The sequence below is a fragment of the Thamnophis elegans genome, chromosome 14 (genome assembly GCF_009769535.1).
Source record: "Thamnophis elegans isolate rThaEle1 chromosome 14, rThaEle1.pri, whole genome shotgun sequence".
Lineage (NCBI taxonomy): Eukaryota > Metazoa > Chordata > Lepidosauria > Squamata > Colubridae > Thamnophis > Thamnophis elegans.
In genome coordinates this window covers 17,235,326-17,261,772 of record NC_045554.1, presented here as the reverse complement: position 1 = coordinate 17,261,772, position 26,447 = coordinate 17,235,326, and the positions used below count along the sequence as shown (strand labels likewise).

At 44.6% G+C, this 26,447-nt stretch overlaps 1 protein-coding gene across 1 annotated transcript in view; it reads right to left on the bottom strand.

The window, feature by feature from the left end:
* Positions 1-25,716, bottom strand: part of ABAT (4-aminobutyrate aminotransferase) — a 67,929-nt gene extending 42,213 nt beyond the window's left edge. The window contains exon 1 of the mRNA XM_032230876.1: positions 25,606-25,716. The gene's annotated coding sequence lies outside the window, so the exon portion shown is untranslated. The remainder of the gene's footprint in view (positions 1-25,605) is intronic.
* Positions 25,717-26,447: the final 731 nt, after the last annotated feature.

The window sequence follows — 26,447 nt, the reverse complement described above, 5'->3', positions numbered from 1 at the left end:
GCTGGTCAGTGTTCATTATACTTCCCCGAATGTATTATATAAAGTAACATGCAGTAAACATCTCACTTTGTTCATTATCTTAAAGGTTCTATATATGTCCATGTTTCATAGATTTTGACCCATGCTTAGCTGTTCCTCTATTGTCATATTCACTCAATTCGCAACTCAATTTAATTACCATGTCAAATAGGTAAATCACAAACCTCTGCTTTACAAGCTTGAGTGGGATGACATAAGGTTTCCTGCTTTGAGCAGGGGGTTGGACTAGAAGACCTCTAAGTTCCTTCTATCCCTATGATTCTATGTGCTATGTTGAAAACAACTGTCCCCAGGATTCTTGGAAGAAAATACAACACAAATAAATATAGAACATAAATAATCTAAACTGGTTGGCTGAGAATCTCCAGGACCAGAAATGCAAAAGAGATTTCAAACCCAGCTTTCCATGCAGGGAACTTCTGGTGGTTTTCATGTTGTTTTTATGATTCTACATTGCTAGTGTTTCATCCAGAGTTTAGATGGGAGGCGATTCCAACTTTCGGGCTGCAGCGTTACCTCATGTTCTCAAAAAGCCTGAAATTAAATCCGTTGCTCAGCTACAGGCAATTTTCATCATTTGAAAATCCTTTGGCTGCTGCTGTTTAAAACCACTCAGGCTTGGATTAACATCAATACAAGGCAGTGAATTTAAAACACTTAATTAAAATGCTGGAAACATCCCCCGGTGCTCCTCTCTCTACCCATTTCCTTTTTAAAAAAAGCGACCGCAAGCAAAATTCAGTCAACAAGTCCAGAGCCAAATTCAAAAACGCTCCCGCGGACTCTGATGACAGATAAGCAAGTTCAAAACTTCCTCCTTAAATAAAACCTAGATTGAGGACACCAATTTAAAGGCTAGCTTGGGTTGTTTCTTTGCTTTTTATCTTCTAAGAAAATGCGGCTTGCTTCAGTTAGAGTAGTACTGAAAATCCAATACAGTACTGTCAAAGCAGAGGTGGTATGCTCCCAGTTCGCACCGGTTCGGGCAAACCAGTAGTGGCGGTGACGTGAGGCTCCGCCCACCTACCCAGATGTCCTCAAGGATCTTCTGCGCATGTGCTTCCGCTACTGAACCCATAGTGAAGAAGATAGAATACCATTACTGTTTCAAAGCACATTTTCTGGTTAAAGAACTGCAAGCCACATTAAGCACCAGAGGTGGGTTCCTGCCGATTTGGACCGGTTTGGCCGAGTAGGTAGTAATTCAGCCAGCCACGCCCCCGAACCGGTTCTAGTAGCAACGGACCTAGAAGGTCTTCTAGTCCAACCCCCTGCAGGAAACCCTACACCATTTCAGACAAATGGATAGCCAACATCTTCTTAAAAACTTCCAGTGTTGGAGCATTCACAACTTCTGGAGGCAAGTTGTTCTGCTGATTAATTGTTCTGACTGTCAGGAAATTTCTCCTTAGTTTTAAGTTGCTTCTCTGTTTGATTAGTTTCCATCCATTGTTTCTTGTTCTGCCCTCAGGTGCCTTAGAAAATAGTTTGACTCCCTCTTCTTTGGGGCAGCCCCAGAGATATCGGAACACTGCTATCATGTCTCCCCTAGTCCTTCTTTTCATTAAACTAGACAGACCCAGTTCCTGCAACCGTTCTTCATATGTTTTAGCCTCCAGTCCCCTAATCCTCTTGGTTCTGCATTCTTTCCAGAATCTCAACTTCTTTTTTACATCGTGGTGACCAAAACTGAATGCAGTATTCCAAGTGTGGATTTACCAAGGCATGATAAACTGGTACTATCACTTCACGTTATCTTGATTCTATCCCTCTGTTTATGCAGCTTAGAACTGTGTTGGCTTTTTTGGCAGTTGTTCCTCAGGATTGCATAATTGTGGTCAGACGAACAAATGCATTAGCCTTCCATTCAATCATGTCCAATTCTTAGAAACCAACTGGACAACTCCCTGCGGTCTTTCTGGCAAGATTTTCAGAAATGTTTTTGCCACCTTCTTCCTAGGCTGAGAGAAAGTCAAGGTCACCCAACTGGCTTCATGCCCAAGGTGAGACTAGGTGATGTCCGGTCTCCTTGCTTCTATCTAACCACTACACCCAAGGTAGCTTAGTTGATGAATGTTCGGTGTTAGTTTGTTAATGTCCGTAGCCTGAAACATCCTCAAATAATGATACCCATCCAAGAACAGACAGCTCAAGTCTTGAGTTTATTATCTGCACCTCTATAACGGTCTGGTTTGGTTCTGCAACCCAACAAGACAGACACAGACTTCAGAGGATAATTAGAACTGCAGAAAAAACAATGGCTACCAACCTGCCTTTCATTGAGGACCTGTACGCTGCACGAGGCAAAAAGAAGACCGTGAAAATATCTACAGATCCCTCACATCCAGGGCAGAAATTGTTTCAACTTCTATCCTCAAAACAACCATATAGAGAACTGCAACCAAGATGACTAGACACACAAACAGTTTCCCCCCGAATGTCATCACTCTGCTAAACAAATAATTCCCTCACCACTGTCAAACTATTCACTAAGGCTGCATTACTATTACTATTAGTCTTCTCATTGTTCCTATCACCCATCTCCTCCCACTTATGACTGCATGACTGTACGTTTGTTGCTTGTATCCTCATGATTTATATTGATATTGATTGTTCCTGATTGCTTATCTGTACCCTATGTACATTATGTGTTGTACCTTACGATTCTTCATGAGTGTATCTTGCCTTTTTACACTGAGAGCATCTGCACCAAAGACAAATTCCTTGTGTGTCTAATCACATTTGGTCAATAAAGAATTCTATTCTATTCTATTCTATTCTATTCTATTCTATTCTATTCCTTTTTAGAGTTATGAAGGTATAAGATGAACGGAAGAGATTCAGGCTTAATCCCAGGCTGAAGTTAGAGTAGTTCAAACTTCAGAAACCTACTGCAGCTGCATATAAGGAAAACTTATATAAAATGTGCAAAGTTTGCAAAGTTTGCAAAGTTGTTTATATTTCCTCCTTTGGGTTTGTGCACCGCCCTCAGTCCTGCCGGGAATAGGGCGGCATATAAATAAAATGAACCTTGAGCCTTGAAACTTTCCAACATTTAGTGGACATGTTCTTAATCAGTTATTGGGTTTATGTTATCATATGTGGTGGACATGCCCCAAGGCAAAAATATTGGACAAAAATACATACATGGTTAGGAAAAAATGGTAAAGCAACATATAGATTGAAAACCAGAAATAGTGTTGTTGGGTATCTTACCAGAAAAATATAATAAAGGGAATACATTTTTAATTTTACACATGTTAACAGCATCTAGAATTGTGTTTGCACAACAGTGGAAAAATGAAGAGATCCCTACAGATGACAATGTGATAAAAATAAAAATACTAGAATGTGCAGAAATGGATAGATTAACACTTAAAATGAAAGAGAAGTAAGAAACTGAATACTTTTAACATGGAATTGTGTTATCAGTGGCCAACTAACAGAAACAGAAGTTAGAAATTTAAAAGCATAAAAGAATGACTAATTATGTAAGGAAGGTTCACAAAGATGTATAAGTAAATACTATTATTATTATGTAATCATTATTAATGTTATGAATATTAGTTGTAATATTATTATTATTCTAAGTCTGGTAATCTGTTGAAGAGTCTAGTCCTTCTCTTATCCACCGTTTCTTCAGTCTGCTTCTGAGGCTTGTCTAACAAAATTTCTAAATAAACTGACAGCAAAGGGGTCAAGCCACAGATGTCTGTCACATCTGGTTTCACTCTCTGCAGAGATCTGGGTTTGCACACAGTTGGATCCTGATTTAACCCCAAATCTCAGCCATTCTGAGATGCAGCTGGCCGCTGAAGAGATCTCCCTTTAGTTATGCCACAGCTGAAGGCTGAGAGCAGCCTTCTCCAACCAGATGCCCTCCGAGTGAATTGAAACTACAACTCCCATCACTCCTCGCTAGATAAACGGGCTGCTTCAACAGAGCAAGGGGGATTGGTCTTTGCATGCTACATTTTGGCAAACAGGTGAAACACTTTCCAGACTGAAGGGGTAAAGCCCCCGCCTTCCCCCAGAAGAATGAAATATTTCGGGGAATATTAAAAAGCGAGTAGAACAGATATGGGTTGCTCCCAGTGCGGCCAAACTGGTAGTGGAATTCAGGCCTGGGTCACAGAACCAGCAGCGACCCAGGCCTGCCACACTCCTGAACCGGTTCCCTGGGGTGCCATGATTTTGTTTTTTAGTGACTGCGCATGTGCAGTTCACTGTAAATTGTTCTGTGTATTTGCGCAGAACAATTTACATTGAACAGCACATGCGTTGCAGGCGGGTTGCAAACCAGTAGTAAAACTGGTAGCAACTCACCCTTGGGGTAGATAAAGGTAAAGGTTCCCTTCACACATATGTGCTACTTGTTCCTGACTATAGGGGGTGATGCTCATCTCTGTTTCAAAGCCGAAGAGCTAGCACTGTCCGAAAATGTCTCCGTCATCATGTGGCCGGCATGACTAAACGTTGAAGATGCACGGAATGCTGTTATCTTCCCACCAAAGGTGTTTCCTATTTTTCTACTTGTATTTTTACCTGCTTTCAAACTGCTAGGTTGGCAGAAGCTGGGACAAGTAATGGGAGCTCACTCCATTATGTGGCACTAGGGATTCGAATCGCCGAACTACCAATCTTCTGATCAACAAGCTCAGAGTCTTAGCCACCGAGTCACCGCATCCCTAAGTATCTAGATAGTTCTATTCACAAGCAAAGCAAATACTGCAGGCAGAAGTCCATTCAAGCCAGGATATTCCGAAACTCCTTGCAGCAGATCTAACAAAGGCAGAATGGCAGGATTCGAAAGCAGACCCTCACCCAAGATCCAACACAGGATGCAAGGCCATTAGCCACAATAGGAATTGCCCAACACCCTTTCAGAACATAAGGCCCTCTGTTGCACCCCTCACCCCACCCCAGAAGAGCTCTAACTTCAAAGTTACAACAACCTATAAAGTTCCATCCACTCCTTCAACCATCGGATCAGCTGACCCAGAAGTGCACCCTGTCTTTGTGGTTCTGTTCAATAAACCAATTTTCCAATCAGCCTCCAATGTTCTTCCCAGTTTCTTTCTCCCGGCTTGGAACTGGAACTAGATATTCTTCCAATGGCCCTTTGAAAAATTCCCATCGAATAACAAAAAGAATCGGCTGGGTGAAATTTAATGAGAGATAAAATAATGAAGCATTGTCCCATTTCTGAGCTGGGATGGGGGACATCCTAGAAGTGCTAATCCAATATATTTTAAGAAATCCCTTTAAAAATATCCATTAGAGGAAAAGGCCCCTTTTTTCTCCTTTGTAAAGATTTCTTAGTTGGCTATTGAAGAAAGTTAGCACCCACTCCTCTTAGAAGAATGAAAGCAGAGTATTATATTTCCCTGGATGAGAAAAGGAGAAGCATGTTTTTAAAGAAAGCCAGGGAGCAGATATTGGTGCCCATTGAGAAGGACTGGGCCAGCCTATCTATAAGACAAAAGACCTCCAGCTCCAGGATGATGGGATTAGACACAACACCCATCTAGCAGCAGAGCTCACCACATGGCACAATCTAAGGACATTGCATCAGCAGTCCAAACTTCAACCAAACTTAGCTCAGACAAACATGACCCCTACAGGGCCCCATGGGAGTCTGACAACAGCCAATAGAATACATGCCCTTGCACAGGAACAGGAAGCTCATGTGCAAAGTCCAAGAGAGGGTATAAATAACACTCACTCTCCACTCCATGGGGTCAGCTACCCAGAATCAAATGTGCTTGGTGGCTCTGCTTCACCATTAAACTATTTTTCCAAGCAGCCTCCATGTTTCCAGGGTCTTTCTCCCCATTGAACCCAGATGGATATTTCTTCCAACACTATGGTTTTCCTCTGCCCTGTCCATTTTTTCCTCCATCCTTTTAAGTACCTCTCCAATTACATAATTATTATTTCCATCAAAGTCCATTGCGGGGTGCTTTCTAAACAACTGTTTCCTTGCTGGACTAAATCCATGCCCAGCCTCACAGCCAACCTTCTGGATGCATCAGTGCCCAAGAAAATTTGGGGGGGGGGACCAACAACCCCAATCATTGGTGGAAAACTGTCCACTGTGGGAGATGAATTTGGCCATATTTTTCAGAGGGACCGTTTTCGCTATTGACGAAATATGAAATATTAGCAACCCAGAGGGAGGTTTAATGCACTTTAAACATTGCCTTGTGCTTTGTTTTTGGGTGCTATTGTTGTTGCTGCACGGGGGTGTTGCGTTGTGCAAACACAGTGAATGCAGCAAAATATGGCTGAGCAACCCGCAGACATTGTTGGAGCTGGGCCGGCTGAATGCGCGTGGGTGAACCGACCAACTGGCTTCCTTAAACATTCCTCCCCCCTTCCCAAAATGATGCTGAGATTGTTGCTGTCTCCTGGTGCTGCCCAATGCGCCAATGGAGGTGTGACGTGCCAGCACCATGGTCAATCCAGGGCCCAGCATGAAATCCGGGTGCAAAACCTCTTTTCTTTGGGCAAACATTCAGCACATACAGCCACTGTTGGGTGCCAACCTTTGTACACAATGCGAGTCCCTGCAGCGCCTCTCCCTCCCCCCTCCCCTTCCTTCCTTCCACACGAGGGGGGGGCTGGCTTATTCCAAGGGAGTTGCCATGGCACCCATAATAGGACAGGAATGGGAGCAAGGGATGGGGGGGAGGAAGCAATGAAGGGGATGCAAAGGGGAGCTGTGCACCATCAATCTCCCAGCAACTGCTTCATCTCAGCAATTACCCGGTTGCTGTAGTAACCACCCAGAAGAAAGTCAGGCAGGAAATTTGCAATTCTCCCTTCTAAAGATATTGGTGGAAAGAAACGAATGGGGCAAAACAAAATTTGGAGATGGTTAAAATTAGACCTTGTCCAGCTCTGCACGGAGCTATTTCTAAAAGGAAGAAATGCTTCTGCCCAACTAAAGTTTGTCCTCCTTATTATGACTATTTGTTGTTGTTAGTTGGGAAGTCGTGTCTGACCCATTGTGACCCCATGGTCAATGTTCCTCCAGGCCTTCCTGTCCTCTACCATCCTCTGGAATCCATTTAAGCTCACGCCGACTGCTTCAGTGACTCCATCCAGCCACCTCCTTCTCTGCCGTCCCCTTCTTCTTTTGCCCTCCATCTTTCCCAGCATGAGATTCTTCTTCAGGGAGTCCTTCCTTCTCATTACAATTTCCTCTTCAGGATCTGGCCTTCTAAAGAGCCATCAGGGATGATCTCCTCTAGGACTGACCAGTTGGATCACCTTGCAGTCCAAGGGACTTGCAAGAGTCTTCTCCAGCACCAGAGTTCAAAGGCCTCCATTCTTTGGCACTCAGTCTTTCTTATGGTCCAACTTTCACAGCTATCTATTGCAACTGGATGCAGTATATCACTCTATAAAGCCTTAATAAGACCACACCTAGAATACTGCAACCAGTTTTGATCACCACACTATAAAAAAGGTGTTGAGACTCTAGAAAGAGTGCAGAGAAGAGCAACCAGGGTGATTAGGGGACTGGAGGCTAAACATGATTGCAGGTGAATGATTGCAGGAACTGGCGTGGCTAATCTAGTGAAGAGAAGGACCAGGGGAGACAGGATAGCAGTCTTCCAATATTTGAAGGGCTGCCACAGAGAGGAGGGGTTCAAGCTATTTTCCAAAGCACCCGAAGGCCAGACAAGGAATAATGGATGGAAACTGACCAAGGAGAGATTCAACCTGGAAATAAGGAGGAATTTTCTGACAGTGGGAACAATCAACCGATGGAACAGAAGTTACCTTCAGAAGTTCTGGGAGCTTCATCACTGGAGGCTTTCAAGAAGAGACTGGACTGCCATTGTCAGAAATGATGTAGGGTCTCCTCCTTGGGTGGTGGGTTGGACTAGATGACCTACAAGGTCCCTTCCAACTTTGTTAATCTGTTAAAGAATCGCTGGACCAGTATTTCTCTTGCTCTGTTTTAAAAACATCCCTCCCTTTCGTGAAAGTGACACTGTGATTCTTCTCTAATCTAAGAAGGCTTGAGAATGTCTCTGAATCTCTCCTGGCAGCCTGTGCAAATGTGTTCATGCTTGTGGGATAGCAGAGATTATTTCTGCCACCGTTCTGCTTTTTACAGCGTATTTTTACCTGGTATACAAACTGAAAAATTCCTCCCAACCTTCCCCTTAGGATTTCCTGGCAGGCTGAAGGAGCTACTGAGACAGTGATCCACCGAAGATTGCACAACGAAGGACATTTGCCTTCACCAAGAAATTCAGGCAGAAACATTAAACTCCCATCTGCAGGGGCCTCATCCAACCCCCTTCCCTGGAGACTGATTGTCAATGCTACAGTAACTCTCTTTCATGATAATAAATGAAAAGAGCTGGAGAAAAAAATATGCAGGCTTATTTTTCTGCACTGGACAAGTTCAAGCTGCAGTGGACAATTATGGACAAAAGGATTTCTCTTCCTTCCATTTTTCACGATGCTGAAATTTCAGGGCATTCATGGGAATCGACAAGCAGAAACACAAAAGGAGCCATTTCTGCCTCATTTCATAAGGGAACAAATGCATATTATTCAGATTTTGTTTATGTCTTTCATTCGAGGCTAATTTGGACAACAGCCTTCACTGTGTTTATGAAAAGGGCCAGATATGTAGTGAAAGAAAAAAAAAGTAAATGGCTAAATAAAGAGAGCAAGGAAAATGATCTGGTAGGAGAAATGCAGGAATCATGATATGGGCGTGTAGGAAGTTATCACCCAGCCCTCTCCCAGAAAAATGAAATATCCTAGGAAATATTGAAAAGGCAGAATATTTCTCTGGATGTGAAAAGAAAGAAACATGTTTTAAAGACAGAATAGCTGCCTGTAGCTTCCTGCCCATCCCCACTTTGTTAATGGGCCATTAAGAAGGCCAAACTAGTCCACTTTACATAATAAAGACTTCTCCACTTCAGCTACAGGAAAGCATGATAATGTTGGCCCCAACTGACCACATGGCATCTGAGAACTCAACCAAACCTGCATTCAAAACACAGCCCAGAGAGCTGCCTCTGCATGGCCCTATGGGAGTCTGACAACCAATCAGAATACATTTCTTACACAGGAACAGGAAACAGAGAGGTGGGACTGAACAGGTTATAAAAAGCCTAGCAAGCCCCTTCCTCAGCCCTTCTCTTCTTCTCCACCAACATTGAAGCATGTGATCACCTTTTCTGTTCAGGGCTCAAGCCATGTGATCCTGTCCAACAATAAACCATCTTTCCAAACAGCCTCTATGTCTCCAGTGTCCTTTTCCCCACTTGGAGCCGAACCCAGAAGGACATTTCTTTCATCAGGCAAAAGGAGCCTGAAGCATTTTTAGTCCAGAAAGAATGGCTGCAGGGTTTGAGTTTGGCTAGTCTAAAGAAAAGAAGAATTAAGAGTGACATGATAGCAGTATTCCAGTATTAGAGGGGCTGCCACAAAGAAGAGGGGGTCAAATTATTCAGAAGTTGTGCGGGGCTTCGTCACTGGAAGCTTTCAAGAAGAGGCTGGACTGCCTTCTGTCAGAAATGGTGGTAGGGTCTCCTGCTTGGGCAGGGGGTTTGACTAGATGACCTACAAGGTCCCTTCCAACTCTGTTAATCTGTATCTATTCTCTAAAGCACTAGAGGGGAAGACAAGATACAATGGAAGGAAAGTAATCGAGAAGCAACCTGGAATTAAGGAGAAAATTTCCTAACAGTGATGACAATTAACCAGCAGAACAGCTTGCCTTCAGAAATCGTGGACGCTCCCTCCCTTTAAGAAGAGATTGGACAGTCACTTATCTTGAAGGATCAGATGATGGCATGTATGTCCAGGTGATGCCCTGGGGATCAGAGGAGATAGGACCCAGGTATGGATGGAATGGACATGAGAGTGAGGAATATGAATTCTGATAAAACATTTTCTCTGACTTCATTTCTTTGCCTTGACAATTAAGAGCATTGTCCTTTCCTGTCTCTCTCCTGTCCTGAAGAGGGAGGGGGAGGGTCTGGGGGAGCTGTCTCAGATAAAACCGTTTGTTCTTTTATTCGGCTCTGCAATAGGAAGGGTGGGGGGCTGCACATTAACAGCGAGACAGAAGTTAGCACCTTAAAACCACTAGCCAGGATATTCGGGGCAAGAATAGCTCCCTTATAAGAAAAAAAACCCAAACCCGCATAGCTGGCATACTTGCAAGATACCGGTGACCTGGGGTGAAAATCAGGTGACTTGACATTTAGCTATTTAACATAACAAAGTGTAAAGTGGTTTAGGAGGGCTGAAATCCAAATAGCCAATCAATATTATCTGTTATGCATGGATTATTTAAGGGGAAGAGCAAAGGGTTGAATGCAACCATCCCTTGACTATAAAAACTGCTGTAAGATTCTACTCTTGGCCCTTGGTTAGCTTTTCAAACCGGGGTCCTTAATCTTGGTGCCAAAATAAAAGTATAATTCTATATCACACCTTGTGTCCGGTGACTTATCAGCTTCGACACCAAGCAAGAGCCCAGTTTTGGGGACAACAATCTGAAATGGTATAGGTCCTCCAGCTCTAACAGAAGGTTGGACTAGAAGACCTCCAAGGTCCCTTCCAGTTCATTCATCATTCACTCTCACTCATTCATTCATTCAACTAGATAAATTCAGAAGTGATTCTTTAATTTACTAAATCATAAGAACGGTGAGGAGATGCAGCACAAGCAGATTTGCAAGTTTCTGTCATTATAGCCAGTCTCAATTTAAAAGTAGTTTAAGAATTCCTTCGCCAGTATTTGTTGAGGCATGTGGATTTCCATTCCCGGAATTCCTCAGCAAGCATGCTTTAAGATGGATGGACTTCAACTCCCAGAATTCCCCACCCAGCAAGTTCTGGTTAGTACTTGGATGAGACACCACAAGGAAATCCCAGGCCTGTATAGGCTGGACTTGGAAAGGAAAGAAAAATACGTGTTTCTTGACAAGGGGAAACTTATTGGTGTTGTTGCCAAGGTAACAACGTGAAGATGTTGAGCTCAGCGGTTCAACATGTTTTTAAAGAAAAAGACGCTTTGTTGTGATTGAGAACCTCTGCAGAAGTTCAGGCAGGCATTTTCTCCAGCCTTTCCTGTTAAAGCACTAGTGATTCATCTCTGTAGAAAAGCAGGGTGGATAATTTGGTGCTTTCTATCAGGTTGCAACCTGGGAATAGCTTTTCAAGTTATGCACAAAATCAATCGGTCTTCTCTCATTTCTAAGCTATGCACACATTCTGGGCTTGTGTCCAAACAAAAATAATATTAACCCACATAATAAGAAAGTCTAGCTCGTCGGCGTGCTTCCTTGATCCTGCAAGGAAAAATCAACCCCCATTTTCTCCATCAAAACTGCCTCAAAACAGAGAGGATCTGCTCTGTATTTCTGTAGTTCTGCCTTCAGAAGGTGTGGCTGCTCCATCCATGGAGCTTTTAAAGAAGAGCTTGGACAGCTATTTGTGTGAAGTGATATAGGGCAGTGATGGCAAACGTTTTCGGCACCGAGTGCCCAAACTGGAACATGCATCCATGTGTGAGCAGGTGCACACACTGGAGTGCTGGAAACCTGAAGACAAGCTGGCCTGTTTTTGGGCTGTTTCTTGAGCCATTTTCAGCTATTTTTCAGCCTCAAATCAGCCCAAAAGTGGCTCAAAAAATCAGCTGAAAAAAGGCCCTAAAGCGGCCTGTTTTTTAAACAAGAAGAGCAGCTGATGACGGCATGCATGCCCATAGAGAGGGCTCTGTGTTCCACCTCTGGCATGCGTGCCATAGGTTCGCCATCATGGGTATGGGTCTCCTGCTTGAGCAGGGAGTTGATGCCAGTCCATGGGCCAGGGGTTGGGGACCCCTGGTTTAGAGTCTCCTGCTTGAGTCGGGGGTTGAACTAGAAGACCTCCAAGGTCCCTTATCCTTATCCCATACCATCGCATCCCATCCTACTTGACTTGTTCTCAACCTGTGGTCCATGGACCCCTGAGAGGCATAATGTCATGCTTGCAGAAATGGTATGATTTAAATCTTGAATTAAGTCTGGTTGGTCCATGGACACAAAAGGTATTTAAAGGGGGGTCTATGGTAAAAAGAAGAAGAGAGAACTGAACTTTTTTGTTCTTTCTCCAAAAGACAAAAACCAGAAAGTCCAGTTGCCTCCGGAAAAAGCACCTTTGGGATAACCATGACCTGGATGCCCGAGAATCTCTACAGACTTTTAGCTATTCAATTTGGGATGGACACCCTTTGAATGGTCCAGGAATAGGAATGGATTTCCGGAGGAAAAAATTGCAGACTACAGGAACCAGGAGCACCAACTCAGGTGACCCCGAGGACACAGACAAACCTCCAAGTGGCCTCAACATCCCTCTAAAAGGATGCAAATGTCCAGTTGTCTGCAAGGAGCATAAATCCTTCCATTCCCCACCATCCAGTCAGAGCTGAAGAAGCTTCTTGTGAGAAGCGAAACATCTTCAAAAGAAAAAAAACAAGAAAGTCCAGTTGCGCTTTCAACAATGGAAGCATCGACACATCCAAATATCAGTAGCATGAAGAATATTATTAGATACAAAGATCTTAACAGAAAGGGGGAACTTAAACACAAACAGGAATTAGAAGAATAAGGGATTGATATAGGTTGGTTTTCGCAATTGCAAATACAATCAAGATATGAAAAAGATAAAAGGGAGTATGGTTTTAACCTGGGACACTCAGGGTTGGATAAGATACTTACGGAAACAGAAGAAATAATAATTAAAAAACTATATAGCTATTTATTAAGAATTAGACTAGAAGAAGAAGTGGTTAAAGATACAATGTTAGCTTGGGCAAAAAAGTTTGGCTACACAATTGAGTTAGAAAAGCGGCAACAACTATGGGAAAGGAATTATAAACTAACCATGTCAACGGCCTATAAAGAAAACTTATACAAAATGTTTTATAGATGGCAGATGTCACTGGAAAAATTAGCAAAGATGTTAGACTGTGCAGAGATGAACAGGTTGACTTTGAAAATAAAGAACAAAGGGAAATCAGTGTATTCAAGACATGGGGAAGATTTTATGATTGGCTAGAGAAAGGAATCTAGAAAAGAAAGTAAGGGGAAGAAACAGAAACCAGATGATACACTATTAGAGAAAGCAGGGGTGAAGAGGGGGAAAACAGAAAATACTAAATATGCAAGTTTATATTCAAGAGTAAGATATAAAGGGGAAAAAACATAGTTGGGATAGATGAGCGAAGGGAAGGAAATAAGAAATGATACTAAACTATATTTGGGTTTACGGTAATACTATCCCAAGAAAACATAAATTGAGATTTGAAAGAGATACCTGTAACAACAGAAAAACAAAGGGAGAGATGAGGACGACGAGAGGAAGAGGAGAGAAGGATGGAAGAAAAGGAGGTGGAAAGGATGGTAAATAAAGCAACTCAAATTGTATACAATAACCTTTTAAATGGAATAACAAATGCATAAGAATGACAAATGTAAAGAAAAAGAATAACTATGTGAATGTATACCTATAATTGTAAGAGAATAAAAATTAAAAAAACTTTTTTAAAAAAGAAAGTCCAGTTGCCTCCTGAAAAAAGCACCTTTGGTGCTGTATTCTATTCTACTCTCTTCCGTTCCGTTTCATCAGCTCTGGCTCAAAACCAAGAAGGTCTCCTCTGTATTTTTGGAGCTTCTGACTGAACCCTGCAGTCACAGCTGTGAAAGGCAGAAGCTCGGTGTGGTTGTCAGAGTCCTGAGATTTAATTGTTGGCATTTCTGCTTAAAAGGCTGGGATAAAAAGGCCAACCGTCCTCAAGGCAGCACCTGTCAATCAAGAGAGAGTGGCAGGCTTTTCCAATATTCACACTCATCAACTCTTGGTGAAAACTTCTCAGGTGGCCCATTGGGATCCACCAGAGTGAAGGCAACAGCAGGGAGTTGGCCATCAATCGCTCCTTCTTCCACTCCCATGACAAGGGGCATTTCTCCATTTTACAATTTCAGGCATTTTTTCCACCCTTTTGCTGTCTTAAATTTCCTCTGTTTTCTCCTGTCTCCCGTAACCTTGGCCCAGCTGAGATTGGTGCCTTCCTGGTTCCTTCGATCAATCAATGTCATTGATTGGGATCCAGGAAATGCACAGCCTGCCCTCTGGAGCAAGATTGCCCCTCCCAAGATCTAAATGGTCCCCCATCTCCCAAGCAGGCAAACCTAGCGAAGTCTCCCTGATGGTGAAAGCAGTCAACCCATGGAACAGAAGTTGTGGGAGCTTCATCACTGGAGGCTTTCAGGAAGACTGGACTGCCATCTGTCAGAAGTGGTGTAGGGCCGTGATGGGTGGTATGCAGAGGCATATTTGCTGGCACGGCAGCCCTTGGTAGCCCTTGGCTCTGGCACGCATGTGCATGCTGGCCAACTGATTTTCTGCCTTCCGGAGGGCCACAGGAAGCCGTTTTCGCCCTCCCAAGGCTTCAGGAAAGCCTCTGGAGCCTGGGGAGGGCAAAAAAACAGGCCCAACGGCTCAACCAGAAGTTCTGTTTGGGCCGTTGGGCCTGTTTTTTGCCCTCCCCAGGCTCCGGAGGCTTTCCTGAAGCCTTGGGAGGGTGAAAATCCCCCCGCACAGGGGTCGCTTGTGCATGTGCAGGCAGGTAGTTTTGGCACACCTTTAGAAAAAGGTTAGCCATCACTGGTGTAGGGTCTCCCGCTTGGGTGGAGGGGAATGGACTAGATGACCTATTGTCAGCTGGCTCTCCAGCCTGGGTTTTTCCTCTGATGCATGCTTGCTATCGGCTGTCATAGTAATGTGTGTGTGGGGGGGGCGGGGAACATGGTATTTGGATTGGGGAAGTGGGCTGGTGAGGTCAAGGTCCATGTGGACAATACAGGAGGTTTGCTCTCAAGAATCACTGCACTGCTGAGTGGAGTCGTTTTCACCCAGTCAAGGCCAACCGTCCTAGAACTCCAGATGGGTGAAATACCTGAGGATGAGCTTCACTTGGCATTAGGCAGGACGTGGATTGGACATTCAGTCTTGGACCCTGAAGGGGGGGAGACTGGGGAAACTTTCAACCCGTAACTTCCTTTTGAAGCAGACCTTGCCTTGCTTTCACTGTGATCGTTTCAAACTCAGTACAAGGACCTCTTCTCTAGCACAATGGAGTCGGGCAGGGGTGGGATTCAGCCGGTTCAGACTGATTTGAGCAAACCGGATGCTTATTTTATATCTGGTTCTCCGAACTGGTAGTTGTAAGGACTGGCTGGTCCCGCCCACCCTGCCCCACCCTTCCCAGGAGTCTCCACATGGCCCGTTTTGGATGCCAGGTAAGTGCAGGGCCCATGTGGAGGCTCTGGGAGGGCGAAAAATGGGCCTCACCGAAGTTCTGGAATTTTGGAAATAGGCCTCTGGAGCCCGAGGAAAGATGTTTTTGCCCTCCCCGAGGCTCAAAGAAAGCCACTGGAGCCTGGGAGGTGAAAATGCCCCCTTCCCTGCTGTGGTGCAAGAGGCTGAGTAGGCCATGCCCACCATGGCCACGCCCACCCAGCAACTGGGCAGAGAACTGGTTGCTAAAAATATTGAATCCCACCCCTGCATTTTGAACCAGAGATGGGTTCTGGCTGCTGTACTGCCAGTTTGCTCAGGGATGCGCTGTGCCCGCTCGCGTGCTTGATGCGCGCTATGCATGCACAGTACTTAAAAAAAACAAGATGGCGTTGCCGTAGGCGTGAACCAGTTCAGGGGCGTGGCAGGCCGAGTTACTGAGTTACTCGGTTGAACCAGTCCGAACTGGTAGGAATCCACCTCTGTTTTGAACGGAGGCAGCTACAAGGTCCCTTCCAACCCTGTTAATCCATCTCTCTCTCTCAAGCTGCAGGCAATCCTTGCCTCTCATATCTTCTCCAGGAAGATCCTTGGTAGCCCCTCTGCTCCAAAGGCCACAGCAAAAGCCTCCATTATCCTCACTCACATCACTGACCAGTGCACCAGGCTGGGGCCATCAACAAGAGTCGTGCAGGAATTTATGAGCCCCGTCACATGCTCCCTTAATGAACTGTGGGATCATGCCAACTACAACTTGCACGGCTGGGGAAACGACAGTTGCCAAAAAAGAGCTTTCTGCTCTTTTTCAGAAGAAGAACTCAGCAGCTGTTGGCAACGTAACACCTGTTTGGTGGAAATAATATTTGGGGGCTGTTAGTCAGCGGGGAGCCCACCAGCACTGAAAAGACTTCCTTGTTATCACAGCGTAGCAAATTCTGGAAGGTGGCTTGCTTCTCCTCCGTCTTCCCCAACTGCACTGCCAGACGTTGCAAGCACAATAAGTGAAATCCCCTGCCGGCAAGGCTAGTCAAACCCGATATCTATGGACTTGGAACAAGGTTGGGTTCTGGCTTCTGCTACTGCTGGTTCGCTCAGGGATGTGCTTCATGCGCGCTATGCACACATGCACAGTAGTAAAAAAATGCTTCTGCGCATGCATAGAAGTAAAAAACAAGATGGCAATGCCTACGGTGGCACCGATAGAAGCGGTTCGGGGGTGTGGCAGGCTGAGTTACTACTTACTCGGCTGAACCGGTCCGAACCAGTGGGAACCCACTTCTGACTTGGAAGGCATTAACCCTAACCCTAGCCCTAACTAAGAACCTGAGCTCAAGGCAGGAAGGCTTCGAAAACTCCAAAATTAGCATACACACAAAAAATGTTCAATATTTTGCATCGCTTCATTGAAAGCATAGATGAGACTCTTCCCCAAGAAATTTGGGCAAGGAACAAAGCAGAAAGCAGAACCGATTAGAGCTGGAAATATGAATTCATAGATTTGTGCTTGCAAAGCACAAAATACCCATTTCAGGGAAATGAATATTCTACTTGTTTATTTATAAAATTTAGGCCGCCCATCTTAACTCAAGATTACTGGAGGTTTAAAAGACGGCGGCAGATGGTTAGAGAAATGCACACAAGGATATTTGCTGCTCCAAATAGCCATACCCCCAAATTAAAGATAATGCCGGGGAAGGGGGAGAAGACCACAATATTACCTGATCCATTTATCTGATTCTCCCCCTCAAAATTTGAATAGAATAGAATAGAATGGAATAGAGCTGGAAAGGACCTCGGAGGTCTTCTAGCCCAGCCCCCTGCTCAAACAGGAGACCCTTCCAGACAAGTGGCTGTCCAATCTCTTCTTAAAAACCTCCAGCAACAGAGCAGCCAACCCTTAGATATCACACTGCCTAATCACAAAACTTATTTTTCCATTTCCTGGCCATTTTCAAGGCCTTGTTGTTTACAGCAACAGATAACATTCCTCGACTTGCAACGTACATTCATCTAGCAACTGTTCCAAATGACAACAGCACTGACCGAAGTGACTTACGGCTGTTTTTCACCCTTATGACCGTTGCTACCAGGGACGTGCAGTCACTAGAGGCAAGGGAGGCGGGGCCTCACCAGTCTCCTCAGGGAAAGGAAAGACTTTTAAAGAATTTTTTTTAAATAATTAAAGCCAGGATAGTTGCTACCAGATTTCAAGTCACAGTGGCTTGGTGTCTGCTCTCAGTGTTAACTATGGGAGGAGGCCAGAGAACTCGGGGCTCGAGGTAGGTAGGTAGGTAGGTAGGTAGGTAGGTAGGTAGGTTAGGTAGGTAGTAGATAGATAGATAGATAGATAGATAGATAGATAGATAGATAGATAGAGATAGATAGATAGATAGATAGATAGAGTGTGGTGGGTGGGTGGGGATAGGTAGGTAGGTAGGTAGGTAGGTAGATAAATAGATAGATAGATAGATAGATAGATAGATAGATAGTATAGATAGATAGGGTGGGTAGGTAGGTAGGTAGGTAGGTAGATTATATAGGTAGGTAGGTAGGTAGGTAGGTAGGTAGGTAGATAGATAGATAGATAGATGATAGATAGATAGATAGATATATATAGATAGATAGATAGATAGATAGTTAGATAGATGATAGATAGATAGATAGATAGATGATAGATAGATAGATAGATAGATAGAAGAAACATAACGGATATCTAAGAGATGTAAAGTGTTGCAAAGACGATATAAATGTATATTATTTTTTAAAAACAAATAAATAAATGTAAACCAATTTAGTTGCATACATGATGTAAAATGGCCATAAAGGCTATTATTATTAAACCAAGCCTTGAATCGAGATTTAAATCGAGTTGACTTTAATCATATCCACACTGGTTCAGGGCAGTGGGTTTTAGTTGCTCTTCTCTGCACTTTTCACTGAGATTGCAACCTCCGTTGGCTCCTTTTCCTTCCCAGCCCCAGTGTGTCCCTTGACACCTGCCACAATCGGTTGTGACCCCTGGCTTTGCTCATCCAGAGAGCTCAGGCGGTAAACGACAGGGAGAGATCTGGCTGCTCCCTCCCGGATTACACACCTGGTGCAATCAATACTGTCATTGGCCAACCTCCCAGAATTGGCTCAGGAGGCAATTGTATAATCTTGACATCTTCAGCTGAGTCATGACTAAACAAAGTTCTCTTGGCTGTTGCCACACATCATGATTACCTCATGGTACAGAGAGATCTGAGGGAAGACACATTGCTTACAGTGCAAAACTCCCTGCAGGGTTGTAGGCCAAGCTAACTAACGAAACGGGAGAGGAGGTTCAAACCAGATAAAGGTGATTTAGCTTAACGGTACTACTGTCTACATGGAGGGAAATAAGCAGTCGGGTACTGCGAGGTACTACATCTTAGGCCCAGTACTCTTCAATATCTTTACAAACAACTTAGATGAAGGGGAATTGATCAAATTTGCAGACGACACTAAACTGTCAGGAATAGCCAATACCCTAGATCAGGGGTCTCCAACCTTGGCAACTTTAAGACTTGCGGACTTCGACTCCCAGAGTTCCTCAGCCAGCTTTGCTGGCTGGGGAATTCTGAGAGTCAAAGTCCACAAGGCTTAAAGCGTCCAACGTTGGAGACCCCTCCCCTAGATGATAGGCTCAAGATCCAGATGGATCTTTACAGACTTGAACCCTGGACACTATCTAACAAAATGAAACTCAATGTAGAGAAAAGTAAAGTCCTACACTTAAGCAAGAAAAACCAAAAGTACAGAAATAGACTGGCTTAACAGCAGCAACTGTGAGAGGGATCTTGGAGTCTTAGTGGACAACTAGCTAAATATGAGCCAATAGTGTTTGGTGGCAACCAAAAAGCCCACACAATCCTAAATTGCATTAACAAAGGGATATAATCAAGATCAAGGGATGTACTAATACCACTCTATAAAGCCTTAGTAAGACCACACCTAGAGTGCAGCATTCAGTTTTGGTCACCAGACTATAAAAAAGATATTGAGACTCTAGAAAGAGTGCAGAGAAGAGCAACCAGGATGATGAGGGGACTGGAGGCTAAAACATACGAAGAATGGTTGCAGGAACTGGGCATTACTGGTCTAGTGAAGAGAAGGACCAGGGGAGACAAGATAGCAGTCTTCCAATACTTGAGGGTCTACCACAGAGAGGAGGGGTCAAGCTATTCTCCAAAGCATCTGAAGGAATAATGGACGAAACTGATCAAGGAGTAATTCAACCTGGAAATAAGGAGGAACTTTCTGACAGTGAGAAAATTCAACCCATGGAGCAGAAGAGCTTCATCCCTGGAGGCTTTCAAGAAGAGGCTGGACTGCCATTAGTCAAAAATGGTGTAGGGTCTCCTGCTTGAGCAGGGGTTGGACTAGATGACCTACAAGGTCCCTTCTAACTCTGTTAATCTATTAAAAGACTGACTAATGACAATGAGAATCAGAGGAACAACTTGTCTCCAGATGTTGTGAATGTCTCATCAATTGATGTTTTCCAGGCATGTTAGTGACTCTTTTCAGCACTAAATACCAAAATGGGAGTGAACGCACACATGGGCGCACATGCATACCGGTAACTGGTATATGTACACACCGGGGGGGCTGCTCTTCCGGTTTCTGGCGCATGATAGTAAGGATATTGCAAAGGTCCTAAGCCACATTTTTCAATGCAGCTGTAACTTTGAATGGTCACCGCATGAGGTGTTGTAAGTCGAGGAGTACCCGAATTTACAACAGTTGCAGCATCCCAGGGTTACATGAGTGCCATTTATGACCTACCCAATTAGCTTTGGACTAGCATACTCAATGGGAGGAGTCCAATTTGCTTAACAACCAAGTGATTCACTGAATAACTGAGGCATGAAAAGTTGCAAAATGGATGTGGTTCACTTAACGACTGCCTTGCTCAGCACCCACAGTTCCATTCCCAAGTGTGCTAATAAACTGAGGACAACCTGTGATCTTTTTACTGCTTTCATCCACCAGATCGGCACATTCGTTTCCTGAGATTCCCTCTTTCAATTCACTGGAATGTGCACATTTCCCCTTTCAAAGCTCAGGAAAAAGCTTGCAATGACAGCAGCTTGACAGATCCCTACTGCAAACCTGGTAGGAAAAACAGCATTTGATGAAAGGGTGATGTGGTGGGATGGGGAATAAGCCTCGATAAATTGCAGGAGGGAGACATGTAAAGAACGTGGGGGAATTGTTACCCAATGGAGATTCCAGTGGAAAGACCTTACAGGAAAAAGCGAGGTAGATGGAGAAGCAGACAAAATATTTAGATTAAATAGGAGTGATGTCAGGAGATCTAAGATCCCAAGGGAAGAACAAGGGAGATTGGTCAAAAGTCAGTAAGAGTTGAAATACTAAAAGAGCAAGATATGATGGATAGATATAGAATACTTCTTAATATAGGATTTGATTGATTAAGAGTTAGAAAATAAAGGGTATAAATTAGAGATGGGGGAAATATGATGTTGTACACTGCTATATAAAATATTATAATTACCACTTAGACATAAATGTTAGAAGTTGAAAGATTATTACTATGTATACCTGAATAGTATTACTATTGTTATTCGTATTATGTAGAAAGTAAATTGATCCAGACAATACACTGTTCACTAAGCGCTTATGTATGTTAAAGAAAAAAACTATAAATAAAATTTATAGTGGTGGCTCAGTGGCTAAGGTACTGAGCTTGTCAGGCAGAAAGGTTGGCAGTTCAATGGTTCGAATCCCTAGGGCCGGGTAACTGAGTGAGCTCCTGTTACTTGTCCCCCGTTTGAAAGCACCTCAAAATGCAAGTAGAAAAATAGGAACCACCTTCGGTGGGCAGGTAACAGTGTTCCATGTGCCTTCGGTGTTGAGTCATGCCAGCCACATGACCACGGAAACATCTTTGGACAGCGCTGGCTCTTTGGCTTTGAAACGGAGATGAGCACTGCCGCCTAGAGTCGGGAACGACTACCACATATGTGCGAGGGAATCTTTACCTTTAAATTGATTCAGACAATACACTGTTCACCAAGTACTTATGTATGTTAAAGAAAAAAATTGCATATATATATATTTGTTTGCATGAATACGAAATTTATGGATAAAGGAAACAGACTGGAGGTGTGTGTGTGTGTGTGTGTGTATGAGAGAGAAGAGAGGAGGTGGGGAGGGAGGAGAAACTGAGGCTTGAAAAAGCAGAGCGAAGAGCGGTGGGATGCTGCATGGCCAGATCTGAGCCAAATCTGATAGCATCTTGTCACCAAGATGAATTGGGGGTATTTAGGAGAAGAGCAACTGGAATTTCAAAATGAATTCCTTCTCGTGGAAATGAGCTTTGGGGATTCAGCTAGGAATGCAGCTTCCTCACTTCCCACACTGGTCTACCAGATCTTCCTGCCAAACAGAACTGCACACACTTAGTCCAGAAATGATAAAAGGAACAGAGGGGATGTTGGGTTGAAATTGGATGGATCCGGTTGCGTAACACCTCTGCAAAAGGAGGAAACATTCAAGGGACGGAGGGATGTTTATGTCTCAGCAACAGAATTCAGCATCCCTCCCCTCCAGCAAGTTAGGTCTTAGAGAACACAGAACATGCTTTAGGATCGTAAGGCTGGAAGGGACCTTGGAGGTCTTCTTGTCCACCCCGCCCCCCGGTTCGTATAATGGCGAATCAAATGGGAAAATATCAAAAGTTCACCAGAAGCTGCTTTTCTCCCGGCCTTCCCGAAACACATTATTTCTGTAAGCCTTTGAAACAATCTGGCTGACATGGGTTGACCCAGAAAAATTATACATCTCTATGGTGCACATATCATTCTAGATCAAAAAGGTGAACCTAACATCTCCTTGGCCTTTTGAGACATGGAGAGATCTTTCTTGACACCCCCCCTTCCCCCCTCTGGGAATGTATTCAATTTTCCAGTCAGGCCAACAGCCCCAGGTTACTTAATAATGCCTCATCCAAGCACCAACCAAGATTACACATGCTTAGCCTAATCTTGAAGGACCAGGGCAGACATGATAGCAGTGTTTCAATATTTAAGAGGCTGCCACAGAGAGGAGGGGGTCAAACTGTTTTCCAAGGCACCTGAAGGCAAGACAAGGTATAATGGATGGAAACTGATCAAGTGAGATGCTAATACCACCCTATAAAGCTTTAGTAAAACCACACCTAGAGTACTGCATCCAGTTTTGGTCACCACACTATAAAAATATGTTGAAACTCTAGAAAAAGTGCAGAGAAGAGCAACCAGGAGGATTAGGGGACTGGAGGATAAAACATAGGAAGAATGATTGCAGGAACTGGGCATGGCTAGTCTAGTGAAGAGAAGGACCAAGGGAGACTGATATGAGTCTTCCAATATTTGAGGGGCCACCACAGAGAGGAGGGGGGTCAAGCTATTTTCCAAAGCACCCAAAGACCAAACAAGGAACAATGGATGGAAACTGACCAAGGAGAGATTCAACCTGGAAATAAGGAGGAACTTTCTGACAGTGAGAACAATCAACCCATGGAACAGAAGTTGCCTTCAGAAGTTGTGGGAGCTTCATCGCTGGAGGCTTTCAGAAGAGACTGGACTTCCATCTGTCAGAAATGGTGTAGGGTCTCCTGCTTGAGCAGGGGTTGGACTACATGACCTACAAGGTCCTTTCCAACTCTGTTAATCTATTAAAAGACTGGCTAATGACAATGAGAATCAGAGGAACAACTTGTCTCCAGATGTTGTGAATGTCCCATCAATGGAGGTTTTCAAAAGTAAGTTGGCCATCCATTCTTGCCTTGAGCAGGGCGTTGGACTAGTAGAACTCCAAGGTCCCTTCCAATCTTCCCTTCCCTTCTGCCATTCTGTTATTCTGCTACGGTACAAATACTGCCCAGCCGGTGCAAAGGGAGTTTTTGGAATCAAACGCTGAACTGTTACAGCTTGGGCAGAAAGATGACTCAGCCTTTCAACTCTCTGAAGCTCCGATCCATCTTATCTCTAATTTGATAAGACTGACTTTTTAAATCATTGCCTTAATGATGCCTAGGTTTGCAGAAGAGATTTTATGATCTATTAACAGAACTGTGAAAGTTCTTGTTATTTTGTTAGCAGGTTGTTAATTATTGTTGGGTGGAAAAACCATCTTAGGTCGGATGGGTAAGAAAATAAACCTGCCTTGAAATGGGTAAGCCTTTAACTTTAAGCTCTAATTATGAAAACTGAAGGGCTCTTAAACATTTGTCTTCTCAATGTCCTCTTTTTCTTTTTCCTCTGGGATTAAAAACTAGGTAGGCTTCTCATCTTGTCTTGCTTTTAATGTTTTTGGGTGGTGGTGGTTGGTTGAATTTTTAGGACAACTTAAATAATATGTTTGTTTTGGGAGAAGCAAGTAGCTTCAATTAGATATTCAGAACAATGAAATTCCCAATGAAGCAGAAGTATTAGTACCACATTAAGAAGCCTTAATGGGGCCACACCTAGAATACTGCACCCAGTTTTAGTCACACTACAATAAAGATGTTGAGACTCTAGAAGAGTGCAGAGAAGCAACAATGATTTTAGGGGGCTATAACATAAACACAGTTACAGAAATTGGGTGTGTCTAGTCTAGTGAAAAGAAGGACTAGGGGTGACTTGATAGCAATCTTCCAATATTTGAGGGGCTGCCACAATGAAGAGGGGTCAATTTATTTTTCAAAGCACCAGAAGGCAAGATAAGAAACAATGGATGGAACCTAATTAAAGAGAGAAGCCACCTAGAACTATGGAGAAATTTCCTAACAGTGGGAATAATAAACCGATGGAATGGCTCGCCTTCAGAAGTTGTAGGTGCTCCATCCCTGGAGGTTTTTAAGAAGAGACTGGACAGCCACTTGTCTGGAAGGGTGTAGGGTCTGCTGCTTGAGCAGGGGGTTGAACTAAATGATCTTCAAAGTCCCTTCCAACTCTGTTACTCTGATCCAAGATAAGAAGTCAAGTTTCATAATTGCAGTGTATTGCAAAGCACATGAACATTGAATGCAGCTAGAGAGCTCTGAGCAACATCTGAGAAGCTGCATCCAGTGGCCAGGGAAATCGCAGACAGAGCTGAAGGACGGAGAGGCTCAGAATTATCCAAAAATTGGAGAAGAAGCCAACTGGTAGAGCAGAAGAAGATAATGGCCATGTTCTGAGTTGGAAGACATCCCCCAAATAAACCACTGGCTGGGGGAAAAAAAGCAGAGTGATGTTTGTCCAGAATATGGTATCCTGCTCGAGCGGGTTGGACTAAATGACCCCCAAGTCCCCTCCAGCCCTATGATTCTACAGTATATTCTGTTTCTTTCTTTTAAAAAACCAGAGAAACAGGCGAACACGGAATGAAACCTCCCAGAAGGATCGGTTGAGCCACAATAGCTCTGACCCATCAAAAGGATGACCCTGGATGCTCTAATTTACAAACAACCCTGCAAGGCAGACCGAGGGGAAATGAAGGCAATCCATACAGAGGTCCTGGAGAAAATTTCGGGGGATTTCCCCCCACCCACATGAACGGATATTAAATGGAGGGGTTTTTCTGGGGGGGGGGAGTTGAAATAGGCAAGGAGGAGCTAAGGGAGCAGCTGAGACCTAGAGGGTTTGGAGCAAGAATGTCTGAGTGGGATGGAGGAACGAGGGTGGTCTTGAGAAGAGAGAGCTGCTGAGGGCCTCCAGGGGCTTCATCTCCCACCTTCCCAAAGTGGGAGGGAAAAATTCACAGTCTGAATGAATTGGGCTAGAAGGGGTCTTCTCAGAAGCCGGTTGCGGGGGTGGGGAGAAGGGGAGGGGAGGTTCACTATGGGTGAGAAAGATGGGAGGGGCTTCTCAGAAAGCCAGGGAAGGGTGGGAGAAGGGGAGGGGGAAACTATGGAAGAGTGGATGGGAGGGCTTCTCTCTCAGAAAGCTAGTGGGGAGAGAGAAGGGAAGCAACTATGGGGCAGAGGAATGAGAGGGAGTTTCTCAGAAAGCCGGTGGGGGGGAGGGGGGGAGGGGGAAACTATGGGGCAGAGGGATGGGAGGGGGCTTCTCAGAAAGCCACTGCAGCAAATAAACGGAGGGAGAAGCAGGTCCCAAGTTCGCGTTGCCCGTTTCATTGATGGTGTGCAAGGAAAGGAAGACAGGAGGGCAGCCGCGGACCCTCGCCCGCCCTTGATTCCGCGGGGGGGGCGTGCAATACCTCCACCCTCTCCCCACTCACCGCGTCCAGCGACCGGCGTTCTCGGCTTGCGACCCCTTTCGCCCCGGCGTCTCCCGGCGCCGCCACAGCCGCCCCTGCTACAACTGGCGCGGCCGAGAGAAAGCCAGCAGCTGGCTCGGCTCGCCGAACGCGCCGCAGCCAATCCGAGGGCAAAGCTCGCCGCCCTGCTACGGCCTTGGCCAATAGCATGGGCCGCCCAGGACACACCCCTCTCTTCGGAAGGGAGGGGTGGCGCGGGGAAAACACTGACGTCTTCTGCTTTCCTCCGCCAGAGGTATGGGACTTGAGCTCCCATGGTTCCCAGCCGTGAGAAGTGGAAGGGCGGAGGTTGAGGGCGTGGGGGGGGGGGGGAGACACTTGGAATTCGTTTTTCTCCTGATCACGGAGAATAGAGCCGCAGGGCAGATCAGGGACCTCCATCCTGGAACAATGCACGCCTGACATGCTCAGAGATATCTTGGCCTTGCTCCTGTAAGTGAGGTGTTAAAGGTTGGTTTTCCTAGTTGCAATGGATGGCTGTGAAGGTTGGACCTTTCGGCTGAGTGCCAAAGAAACGCCTGGTCCCAGCCACCCAGCATTCATGGTCAGATTCCGCTTGCTCCGTTTTGACTTGAGAAACAAGGCAGCTCTGAGGAAGGTCTCTTTAAAAAAAATCACCACTTACCCTCTAAGACAAGGGTCTTGCTGGCTGGGGAACTCTGGGAGTTGAAGTCCACAAGTCTTAAAGTTGCCAAGGTTGGAGACTCCTGATCTAAGAGATTGTTGTTTCCTGAACTCCCCAATAGTTTCTCTGTTTCAGATAGTTTAGAAGGTATAACTTCAAACTTTCACAGTTTGGGCTT